Here is a 12,698-nt window from a genome sequence, read left to right as displayed (position 1 = left end):
GAAGCTGTGGGGAAAATGCTGAGCAAGGCAACACTTGGTCGAGGAGGTGGGGGTGGGGGTGGGGTGTCTCCGGAGCTGCCCTCCACCCCAGAAAGGGCTGGTGCCAGACGCTCCCGACCACAAGGCAGCTCTTCTCCCAGCACCCAGCTCTGCCTCCCTAGGAGATGCTAGAGCAGCTAATGGTGTGGCTGCAGGGACCACCCCACTGCCAGGGGCCCAATCAGTGCTTGAGGAGCCAATGAACAAACAATCCACCGAACAAAAGGATGCACTCAGCAACCTAGGAATGGCTCTGTGAGCTGACGTATTTGTGAAGGCTTCCTGCAGAGGAGAGAAGGCAGCGCATATTACCCAATTTCTGCGGTCTGTTCTGCCCTTGTCCAATGCACTTTCTGTCATCTCATGTCATCCCGCGGCCACCCCCTGAGCAAGCGCTATTAACATCCTCACTTTGCAGATGAGAAAACAGACTCAGAGAGGCTTAAGAGTGCTTGAGCTTACTCAGCTGGAAGGTGGCAGAGACCAAGTGTGGCAAACAGCTGAACAATGATTTAAAGAAAACAGAGAAATATATGCCTTGTCTATTTGGGTTTGTAGATGAAGATTCAGAGCTGCTTTGACAACGTGTGAGAAGAGTACTGTTATGTATATCAAATGGTATCGTGCCGTCCCACTGTGTGTCTCTATATGTGTGCACGTAGGGGTAGCAACTTCAAAGGTATTCGGCTTAAAAACTTATCCTTTTATTCTACCATTCTCTCATTTCCTCCCACCGAGGGCTGTGGAGGAAATGTCTTTGGATTTGATAAGGATGTCCCCTCACTCACTGGCCCTCCCATTCCACATGCCTCCCGTTTTCTTGACTGGCAAGTGGCAGATCCATACTCAAAGCCCTGGATAGCTTCCTCTGGACCCCACCCATCATCCTCTCCTGGGTCTCTCAAGTGTGGTGAGGGGGTCTGGATCGGGCCTGAGGGTCTTCCCTCCTGAATCAGCCATGCCTGACTCTCTTTCTGAAGACGAGATGCTATGGCACGGGTATGAAAGAAGAGGGAGGTGGTCAGACCCAGAGAGAAATCTTACAGTTCATGCTCAATGACTTTCACTTCTGGGCAATTTCTGTATCCTCCCATACACAGAGCCCTCCTGGTATCAGAGCTGGCCTGAGTGGGTTCCTAGAAAACAGTGAGCTTTGATTGGAAGACTCCGGAAGCACAGCAAAGTATAGAAAGCTCACTTGCTCTCAGCTGTCAGGCTAAGTTCAGTGAAGCTCCAGATGACTCTCGTAAGCAAACCACACACTGCAGAGCAATCCTGATTCCCAAAACAGATCAGCAAAGGCAAGAGTCAAAAACTGGGATGCCAGGAGGACCCAGCAGGCACAGGTAAAAGCGGGAAGCTGGCCAGGTATAGCTAACAGGAAAGGAGGAGCCAGCATAACGCGGCAACCCCGCCTCACTTCCCTCTCGCCTTCACCAGTGAGGATGCAGGCCCTGTGTCCAGTGGTTCAAGAGCAGCCAGGAATCCAGTCTCACACCGGCTCACAGTGTTGGAACTTGAGATGTGATTTCCTTGTGATAGAATCTCTGTTTCACTCAGAGACATGCTGGGGGATCTCTTCAAACAGAAAACACTCCTTGTACAAAAATAGAATGTGATTCATTCTAGCGCAGTGTTCAAGCACAGAAGCGGCAATCAGGGATGCTCCTTCTCTTCACAAATTGCCTCACCTTGAGGTGTTTCAAGAGACAGATCTCTTAATGCATTTTAAATCAGGTTAGAGGGGCAGAAATGTAATTTTCATACAACTTCTTGATGGAAAATGGGAATTTGGCCTGGATCAGGATTAAAGAGGGGGCAAGGCAGGGGTCTGGAAGCTGGGAAATGAGGCGGGAGAGAGTGTTGGGGTGGAGGGTGAAGCAGGGTGCCCAGGCTGAGTGATGTGCAGAGAGGCTGGCAACAGCCCTGTAAAGTTGGTGAGACAGAGTGCTGGGGCCTGGGGACCAGAGCCAGGCAGAGAGGGGAAGAGGAGGAGGGAGCATCATTAGTTGTTATGGCAACGAAGGAATACAGAAAGAGGGGGAAAGAGTGAGGGAGGATCTCAGAGAAGAGCTAAGTTGTGCTGCTGCCTACAACCAGCTCTCCCCTCTCCACCCAGCCGCCTTGACTGTGACTCCCTGGTCCCTCTGATACCTCCCCCACCTGACTCTGCTTCCCACTGGCATGAACTACTATGAAATTATATCAAGGACATTTAGATCCTAAACATGGTGGGCTGGATGGATACCTACTTACTGTGCCTCTGCGTCTCCAAAAGTCCTGTAGAATTAAAACTGTTTTCTCCACTATCCTGCCATAAAGCCTATACTTCCACCATTGGGGCAAAATCTCTTCAGCTAAAGCTTTGCTCATGTTCAATTACAAATGCTCATTAAGAAGGATAACATCTTGGATATCAATTTCTAGAATCTCATCAGGACTTAATTTATCACATGTAGCGGGGATCTCAGCTTCAGCCTAGGAAAGTCCACTAGCAGGGGTCAGGCATATCTGAACTTGTATGACAAACTGGTAGGTCAGACCCCAGAGAGGCCGCTTCATAGGATGGTTCCAGTGACATCTGCTGTGTGTGTCCAGCATTTGTTTCCCTTTTATTTTCTTTTGAGGAATTCTGTGTTCCTTAATATTAGTCCATGAGGTTCAATTGGGCTGACTTCTAGTCAAGGGTGGGCCCAAGACCCAGACCTGGCCAACCAGGGCATTTCAAGTCCTGGTCAAAATGATTAGTTCATGTGTGGACACATGATCCAAACCTGACCAATGAGTCTCAAACCCAGGGCTTTTGTTAGAACTCCTGGGAAAGATAAACTCTCTTTCCACTGGGTACTGTGCAGGTAGCATAGACGTTCAGAGCTACTGGTGGCCATCTTGTTCCACTCAGGGAAAGCCTGCCTGAGAATAAAGCCAATAAAGGGAAAAGCAGAGCCAAGAAGACACACATAGGGAGAGAGAGGGAGAGAGGGAGAAGGAGCGAGAAAGTGACTTCCCTTGTTGGCATGATTTGAGCCCCTGGATCCACCTGGAATAAGAGACATCCATAAGCTTTTCAGTTGCTATTAACTCTGATTTGAATTGGGTTTCTGTCACTTGGAACCAAGGGTTCTGAATCATGCAAGGGCTTTCCTATTTGGCTAAAGAAAAGAGGCTTAAATGAGTTGGAACCTGGGCTCAGCAATAGCTAATGGAGGAGATATCCTGGCATCTGTTCCCAGCCTGTCCTATCGAGAAAGATGTGGGAACGAACCTAAACAAGGGAGTCTGGGAGACATGGGGAGAAGTGGCGTTCTCACGTGTGCCCCTCAGCAGGAAAGGGAGCCATTTCCCCCCTTCTTGAGGGAAAACAGCCCTGTTCTGGCATTGTGAGGGGCTGAGACGTTGATGACAGTGCCAAGGGAAATGGCAGCAGGGCCTAGCTGAGAGGGGATGCCCAGGGGAAACTCCACAGACAAGCATATGCTGTACACTGCCAATAGACAGAGCTCTGTGCTCACAAGAGGATCCACGAAAGGTCTGGGAGCAACCCAAACATCCATCAACTGACGGGTAGATAACAAAAGTGGAATATCCATACCCTGGAATATCATTTGGCAAGAAAAAGGAATGGAGCACTGATACATGCTACAACATGAATGAATCTTGAAAACATACTAAGTGAAAGAGGCCCATCACAAAGGACCACATACTGTATGATTCTGTTTACATGAAATGTCCAGAATAGGCAAATCTATAGAGACACAAAGTAGATTCGTGGTTGCCTAGGTCTTGGGGAGTAGAGGGATTGGGGGGTGACAGCTAAGGGTTGCAGGGTTTCTTTTGGGGTGATGAAATATTCTATAATTGATTGTAGTGGTGGCTGCCCAACTCTGAATATACTAAAAGCCATTGAATTGTACACTTTAAATGACTGAACTGTATGGTATATGAATTATGTCTCAGTAAAGCTGTTACCAAAGAAAGGCTCTTGAGGTTCTTGCCCAGTCTGTGGGTGGCGGGGCAAGGGTGAGGCTCGGCCTCCAGAAGGCCTAGGGCACATCATGTAGCTGCTGCTACCTGTGAGGCAGTCCTGCTCTTAGACCCAACAAGAGGGACCTTGCTCTGGGCTGGCACTTTAAGAGGGCTCCACGCTGGTTCTCATCCACCTCATCCCTCTCCATGGCGTAAGGTGTCTGTGGGGCCAAGTGGACATGTCCACTGTGCTTCCTAGACCATACCCTGGGTATACAGGACCCGGGAACTCCTTGCCCAAAAGGTCCCAAACATGTTTCCAGAGCCTGCTGGCCTCTTCCACAGGTCCATCCTCCTTAGGGTAGACTGAATTGGTGGTGAGCATATAAGAGGTGTGATTGGAACTTGGATATGTAGACTGGAATGCCCATATCAGGCCCCTCAAAAGGTGAGGCAGAGGTGGGGGTGAGCAGAGAATGGGGGCAGGCCATAGGCCATGAATACAGAGTCGGGGGAGGCCTGTGGCCCGCTCTCCCCACAACCACCATATTCCTGCGTGGTCATCTGAGGAGTATGAGAATTCTCAATTCGAACTTGACCTTCCAGGTCATTACGAAGATATCTTTTTTAAGATAGGAGGCTAGAACATTTATCAATTTGTTAGCTTCCTTCACAGTTGTAAGATATTTAAACACATGGTTTGTGGACCTCTACTTGTCCTCTTGCTAATAGAAAGATCTGACCTGCTGGGAGATGCTCCATTTAAGAGAGAAATCGATCAGAGCTTTTCTTCCTGATGAATCCTGGTGTGGGGTTTTCCCAGGCTGCATTTACGGATTTGGGAAACACAGTTCATAGATTCCTTGCTCCAGGCTAGAGAGAAAGCTGCCACATGCCTGCCCACAGCCTTAAAGTTTGATGATTTCTCTGAACATCTTCTCAGCTGAGCCCACGGCTTAGGCATATATTGAGGTGCGGGCTGGAGATGCGTGGTTCTGTGAGCCATACCAAGGAATTCTGTGTCTGTCTGGCTCTCTTGTTTTTTGGGGTTTTTAAAAAAGATATAATGTAATAGAGCCAAATTGGCAAGGCAATTCTAGCAGAAGTTCATGAAAAACATCTGAGAGCAGGGCTGGGCCAGGCCAGAGAGCATTTGTTCGTCCTTCTCTATCTCATGGCCAAAAACCCTGGGGGATCCTGTGCTCATGCCCTTGAGGTAGAGACCTGTAAGACACATGGTCTTTGTCCTCCAAGAAGTCACCATCTGGTTGAGAAAAGAACACTGAAACTGAAGTCATTAAAACACAACATTAAAAAAACCCACAATGTAATTTAGGCTGTGACATAAAGTATTTTCAAGACTAGAGATCATCTTGTCCAGAGTTTCTCCTTGACACTGTTGACATTTGGGACCAGATAATTTTTTGCTTGGGGGTGGGGGGATGCTATCGTGTGCATTATAGGATACTTAGTAGCATCACTGGCCTCTACCCACTAGATGACAGTAACAGGCCCCCTGCCCCAGTTATGGCAATGAAAAATGTATCCAGACACTGCCAAACATCCCCTGGGGGTCAAAATTGCCCCCGGTTGAAAACTACTGCTCTAGTGTAACATTTCCCCCACCCCACCCCACCCTCATCATTCCCAGTGTAATTAATGTCTATAAACTGAAAATACTGCAGGAAGCCGGGGAAGGGGAGGGGATTGTGGACAGAAGGAGCCTGGTTCTTGGAGGAGCGGGTGGCATCTGAACTGGGCTAATCTAGCTAGAAGGACAGCCCTCCAGATAGGGGAGACTGTGTACTCAAAGGCAGAGCAGCTGGGACAAGCAGCATACCCCACATGGTTGTGCAGTTGTGCGATGCCAAAAGGTGCCCAGCTGAGGGGACAAGGGGAGCTCAAATGCAGCCCACCTTCCTCTGGCCAAGCCGTGCCCCTTGCCCCTTGGCACTGGGCTGCATGAGTCCAGAGGGGGAGACTTTTTCTTAGTAAAAACATGTCTTGTGCTCCCCCCATCACGGGTTCATGGTGCTGTGTCTGCCCAGAAGGGGCCTTTTCCTAATGACACAAAGGTGCCACAGAGGCCAGCCAAGGCCCTCTGAATGAGCACGCCCTGGAATGGAGAGGAGAGGCAAGCCAGCGAAGAAGCCAGCACTCTGTCAGGGTCTGATGGGGACTCTAGCTTTCTCCAGCCTTCGTTGGCCCCACTATGCTCCTTTCCACTCTGACTGATCTGCAGGGACCTCACCCTGCCCTGCAGAAGCTCACGTGAAAGAATGAGAAGGAAATTCTTTCAAGAGCTCAAAGTAGGCTGAAGCAAAAGGAGAAGGAAGGCTCTGAGAGAAGAGTCTGGATCTGGAAACCGATAGCAGCCAGTTGTGCCCGGGGTTCAAATCACTGTTGCTTCTACTCCCTCCACAGAAAGGCCCTACAGAGAGGTGGCCACCCCTCAGGGAGGTCTCCTCTGCCCGAGCACCTTCCCTCCTAAAGCAGGCCTTCAGAGCCTGCAGGAGCCCCTCTCCCCAGCACCTTCCCTTCCTTTGCTCAGTGCTGCGGCGACGGGCCTGTACGAACTAAGGTACAGGCACTCTTAGGGATACACGAAGGTTCTCTGGGGGGTATGTATTTTGGGGTTGGTCATTTTAAAAGCCTCGCACCACAAGTCCTCCACTTGCACAAGCGCCTCCTTCTCCAGGTGTCCTGTCTGAGCACTTGGACCAGGGACGCCGCTCCATCTCCTTCCTCCCTCCTCTTTCACCACCATCCTTCTCCCATCATCACCATCATCATCATTCTTTCTCCCAAAAGAAAGGCGCATGTCTTATCCAGCCCAATCTTTCCACGGTGCTTTCACTTAATACGTGATGCAACAAAGGGAGAATCTAAATCCTAGTATCCATGTTGAGAAAAGGAGTAACTAATGACTGGACAAATCAACTGGCTTCCAAGTCTCTGCTTTCATTCAAAATGAAGGAGAATCTATTCTAGCTGTCAGCTGACAGATTTTTAATGATCTACCCATATGATCTTTGGCATATAACTCAAAAGGAGTTTATAAAATTCAGTGACATTGCTGTAACTCTTTTCTTTTTTTTTAAAGATTGGCGCCTGAGTTAACATCTGTTGCCGATCTTTTTTTTCCTTCTTCTCCCCAAAAGCCCCCAGTACATAGTTGTGTATTCCAGCTGTAGGTCCTTCTAGTTCTACTATGTGGGACGCCGCCTCAGCATGGCTTGGTGAGCAGTGCTAGGTCTGCACCCAGGATCCGAACCGGTGAAACCCTGGGCTGCCAAAGCAGAGCGTGCGAACTTAACCACTCGGCCACAGGGCCAGCCCCACAAAACTCCTTACATTTCTTTGTATTTATGTATGTGAAAATGTTTCTGAGCTCAGCTCTTGCATCTATTAAAAAAAAACAACAGAAATACAATTAATGCTGAACCCTGATCCTTTCTAGCAATGAGTATTATTCATCCATGGATATATCAGCTAATGAGGATGGGAAAAAAAGCTTCATCTCATTAAGAGATGCATTTCCAATTAAGCTTTATTTTTTACGCTCCCTTAGTATCTATTAAAATTTCTAATAGCATTTGTTTTGATTAATTGTGTACTAGTCCTCATGGTACAAATCCAGACAAAATATTCTTTAACATTTAGAGTCTATGGTCATAGGGAATTTAAAAAATAAATTCATTTTATATACATAGCTTTGTTGGAGAGCAGTGTGATAGGGTGATACGCAAAGGACATTCAATCATAAAAACGTATTAGGATAAAATTCTGTAGGAGAAGTAGAATGGAAATATGTAAATTCGAGGAGAAAAAAGAAACAGGAATATTTTCCCACTGTTAAGGAAGAATTTCATATATTTTTTAAAAGGATGATGGATACCAGCCACCATAGTATTTCATTTAGAAACACTTTTCAGAGTACTAAAACAGTTTTATTTTTAAATGTCAATATTTGCATACACCAGAAAGCACACCCTAGTAGAAACTTATACCATGAAAAACATTTGAATGTTTGCTCCTAAAAATGTGCAAGGGGGTACATAGATTTTCAAAATTCTTCTAGGATGTTGCAAGAAAAATGTTCAGAGCACCAGCGTCACTGAGGCTGGCTCTTGTCCGCCTGGGCAGTGTGCTTAGATTGAAAGCAAAATCGGACAGCTTGGAATATTCTCCTAAATCTTGGGGGACCTGACGGCACCCTCAAAGTGGGGGAGGGACTCTCTGGTGCTGGGTTGGCGGGAAATGGGCCAAGGAGCTCCCCCTTCATCGTATCAACACTTTCCTCCAGTCTTTTTTGTTTCCTTGGTTTATTTTAAGCATTCCTCTAAAATCCTATTCTCTCCACTGCAGATGTCCCGTCAGGTCAGTGCGAGTTCTGGCCAGCGTTCCCCACGCTGCCTCAACCTTCCCTTTCTTCCGGAAGCTCTCGGCAGGCAGAGCCCCCACCTACTCGCCCCCAGCCTGGCTGGCCGCTCTCTGACACCCCTTTTGCACGCGTGGCACCCACTGGTTCCTCCAGTCTTCTGTTGCTTTGGGCTAGTCCTCACTCTCCAGCTAGGTCCTAAGTTTTCTCATCCAAGCCTCTTTCCTCACCAGTAAGATGTGGATGATACGAATTAAGCGAGATGAAATGCATGCAGCGCCTGGCACCGAGCCTGGCCTGCAGCCAGAACTGGGCACCCAGTTCCTTTCAGCATATACTTGCTAATCGGACGGGTACATTTGCTCGCTGGCCAGCGATTACGGAAGCCTGGGCTTCCTAGCGCCCCCCTTCTTTACCCAGGGAAGGCAGAGAATTCCCAAATCCCCAGGTCTCCTTTGGGTAACTTGTCAAGTAGGGGTGAAGAAAACGTCCTCCCCCTCCTGCCGCCGCCGCCGCCGCCGCCGGTCCGCTCCGGGCGCCGAGGGAGCCCGAGCAGGGGGAGCCAGGAGCTATGAGGTCATGCTCGGGTCACGTGACCGATGCTGCATCTGTCAACTGTGGAACGAGTACTAAGACAGTCGGAGCGTGTGACATTCAAACCAGTTCTCTCTCCCTCCTCCCTCTCCGGTGCGCTGGCCCCTTTCACACCAAGGGACCGTCTCAAAAGTCTAGGACCCTGAAGGTTATGGTTCCAAACGCTACAATTTAAAGGCTGGAAAAAAAAGAAAGGAGGAAGGAGAGAAAAAAAAAATCCAAGATTGTACTTCTTGTTGCTGCAGTTTGGAAACCATGCTTAAGCCCCGGTTCTTTAAAATCGTTTCTGCCAAAGCAATTTGGCATATGTATTAAATAGTCTTTTAAAAATCATCATTCTCTTTAACCTGTCAATTCCGGTTCTAGGATGCTCGCTATGGAAATAATCCAAACTAGGGCAAAGGTTTAGGTACACAAAATTCACTGCCTTGTTATTGAAATTAAAAATGTATATGATGAAATTGAATAGATTAGGGTATAAAAGGACAATATAATACTATTCAATCATTACAAATGGTGATTTCCAAGAATTTTTCATGACATGGAAAATGCATGAAAATATGACCATAGGGAGAATTTGCTGGGCACTTACTATCTGTCAGATGCTCTACTAAATGATTTATATGGATTGATTCTTACACTTTAAGAGACAGTTACGGTTATTATCCTTCTTCCCAGCGCTGTAGCCTGGAGAAGGAAGTTGCCAAAGATTGACTAGCTAATAAAGTGTGAAAGTTGAGGCATAGAGTTTATCGAAAGGGCTTAACTGAGGAACTGGCAGAGGCAGAATTTGAACTCAGCATCTGAATCTAGGGTCCAGCCTCTTAACTCCCATGTTCTTAAGTGCCTGCCACAATAGTAGCTAGTAAGAAATCAGGATGCAACACTGCCCCATCAGACAGTAAGGTGTATGCACACGTGTGCCCCTACATATATGCATAGGAAAAGAATGGAAGGACAGATCCCACATTGTCACTATGGTATCTCTCAGTGGTACAATTACTAGTGATTTAAATTTTCTGTATTCTACTTACTATTCTGGATCTTTAAATTTTTCTACAATGTGTGTATTCATTTAACAAGTGGACAAAACGTTATACACAGATTGATTCCACTAAAAAAAATTTGCTAATTGTAACATTATTTATTATAATGAAAACTTGAAAGTAGCTCAAATGTCAAGTACTGTTTGAATAGTTAAATAAAGCATAAAAACATGTTAGATCCCATAATTTGCAGGCATTGAAAATGAAGGTTACAGATACCAAGCGACACATTTATGTGAAAAATTAAAGTACAAAATAGTACTCATATTATGCAAAATTATTTGAGGATATCACTGTGAAATCTGAAAGGAAAGAGAAAATAACTGCATCAGGATGGTAAAATTATGTGTGATTTTAAAAAACTTTTTTGAACTTCTATAATGTTTTTCCATTTCTTACGTAATAATAAAAATATTTTTACTGAGTTAAAGTTCAGTTACCAAAATTAGCGTGGAACACATGGGAATCTCTTCTGCCTTTCTCTTTTATCTCATTTCATTGCCCAAACACTCCAAAGTGTTTCTCTCCCATTTTACCAATAGGAAAGTTAGGGCATAGAGAAGGTGGTTAGTTGGAGTAAACTAGCAACCGTGAGACTAGAACCCAGGCCTGCAATCTCCCAGCCCAGGGCTCAGGCCTATATACCACACTGATTCACTCATGTGAAGGGCTGCATGGCGCTGCCTGGAGAATACAAACTACTGTTATTAAGACCCCAAACTCTGAGATCCAAGTGGGGATTCTCTCCAATGGGAAAAGCCTAGAGGCAGGAGGCATGCCCTAGTTATGCTTTGTTTTCAAAGAGCAAACACCTAAGACCCACCACCCTCCAGCCCCTCCACAGCCCCTTCCTCCCCTCAGCCACCATTGTCACCAGAAGCAGGATCCCTGGGAACATGCCTTGCCCTTCGATAGAGAGAGAGGCCGGTAGATTTGCAGCTTATCCTTCTCCACATCCTTAGGGTACAACCCTTCCCTCACCCCTCACAGGAGGGGCTGGGACCCCGCAGGCCAACACGTGTCAAAGGCAGGTTGCAAACCAGGCAGGCACCCGAGAAAAAGCCCTGGAAAGAGAGATCAGAAGAGGTCAAGGGTCAGCAACAGTGGGTGAAGCCAGCAGTGGGGAGCTGGGGGACTGGGGAACCCAGAGAATTTGGTCATCAGGCCCTGGTCCCTAACTTAACAGACAGAGATGTGACTTGCCAGGGTCACACAACAGCCAGAGAGAATAGGGGTTAACCTAATTCGAAGCCCAAAAGAATGAGTCAAAAGCCAGGCCATGATTCCACAGAGCCAGGCTACCTTGATGCATTCAAGATATACCACTGCCATCCTTGCTTACCAGGTCCTTCTGTTCTTATGGGGCCAGTGCCATCCCTGCTTACTTGTACCCTATTCCCAATTTCACTCACCTTGGGAATCAAATGACCTCCGTGACCCAAGGTAGGAAAAACCTGTGATGTCACAGGCAAGGGGGCAGCTCCCTCTCCAGGGAAACAAACCAATGGGCTGAGGGTCCAGGGGTGTGTCCAAGTCCAAGGATTCCAGAGCCCAGTGGGGAAAGGTTACAGAAGCTGATGGAGTCAGGAAGAGGCAGGGCTTAAGTGGTCCAGGAAGATGGGCATGCTATAAAGAGTTAACAGAGAGCCGAAAGATTCCACAGGTATGGTAATGGCACAAAAGGTTAAGAGGGGGAGCTAAGCCTCAGTTTACCAATCCCAATGGATGGGGAGGGCCCCTAATAAGGAGAATGGAGGTGGGACTGCTTGGGTAGGATATTTCTCTTAATGGTGCATTTAAGTGTTTGTTCCCACTTTGGAGTGGAAACCAGGGAATTCCTGAATGTTAGCTGTTTCTGCTACTGAAGACAAAGGTGAAGTTAATGATAAGGAAAGAGGATGTCATTGGCCCTGAATGCTATTTATAGGGGGTTTTTCTGAAAAAAAAAAAAGTGTTGCCTATAAAGAGACCTGTCCATTGGTCTGAGCTGGCTGATGACTGGGTCCTGGTTTTCCTGTTTCTGTAGCGTCAGTGCGGTTTCTTTCAGCAAAGAAGGGGGAGGGCAAGTGCCTTATTAAGGACCTAGCAGAGAAGATGGCACACAGTGAAGTGAGGTCACATCCCTTCCACACATGCAAGCCCTTAGTAGTTTCCCATTGTACTTAGAATAAACCCAAACTCCCTAAACGCCACCATAAGACCCTGTATGGCTTGGCCCTGCCCCTCTGCCTCCCCTTCGCTCCTTAGTGAAGCCCATTGGCCTCCTCTCTGCTCCGAAACCCGCAGAGCTGTTTCTGCCTGGTGCCTTACACCTGTGGTTACCTCTGCTCAGCGGGCACCTCCTTTCTGCCCACGCCCCTCCTCCCCCTCTGCTGTTGGGATGGCAGGCTCCTTCTCATCCTTCAGGTGCACTGGCCTACTTGAGCAGGGGTCACAGGAAGCCCTGCTGCCCATAAACCTTGACTTCTCCATAGGGCTGAGGTCAACCCGAAGTCACCAGTTGTCTGCTTGTTTGTGGTCCCCTCGAAGCCCTGATCCCTCCCACTTGTGGCCCCACCATCCACATTAGAATGTCCCCTTGTGAAAGCAGGGCCTGAACTGTCTTGTTTACTGCAGGGGATGCAGTGCCTGGCAGAGTGCCTGACATTTGGTAACCATCCAATAAATATCTG

At 47.5% G+C, this 12,698-nt stretch overlaps 1 long non-coding RNA gene across 1 annotated transcript; it reads right to left on the bottom strand.

Moving 5' to 3' along the window:
* Window positions 1-10,104: 10,104 nt before the first annotated feature.
* LOC139075771 (uncharacterized) lies at window positions 10,105-11,432 on the bottom strand. Its single transcript, XR_011526550.1, has 3 exons — window positions 11,369-11,432; window positions 10,927-11,090; window positions 10,105-10,328 (listed from the first exon to the last, which is right to left on the bottom strand). It is a non-coding gene; the product is annotated as an uncharacterized lncRNA (long non-coding RNA).
* Between the last annotated feature and the right edge of the window lie 1,266 nt (window positions 11,433-12,698).

This window comes from Equus przewalskii, chromosome 14, assembly GCF_037783145.1.
Source record: "Equus przewalskii isolate Varuska chromosome 14, EquPr2, whole genome shotgun sequence".
NCBI lineage: Eukaryota > Metazoa > Chordata > Mammalia > Perissodactyla > Equidae > Equus > Equus przewalskii.
This window is presented reverse-complemented; position numbering and strand designations above follow the sequence as displayed.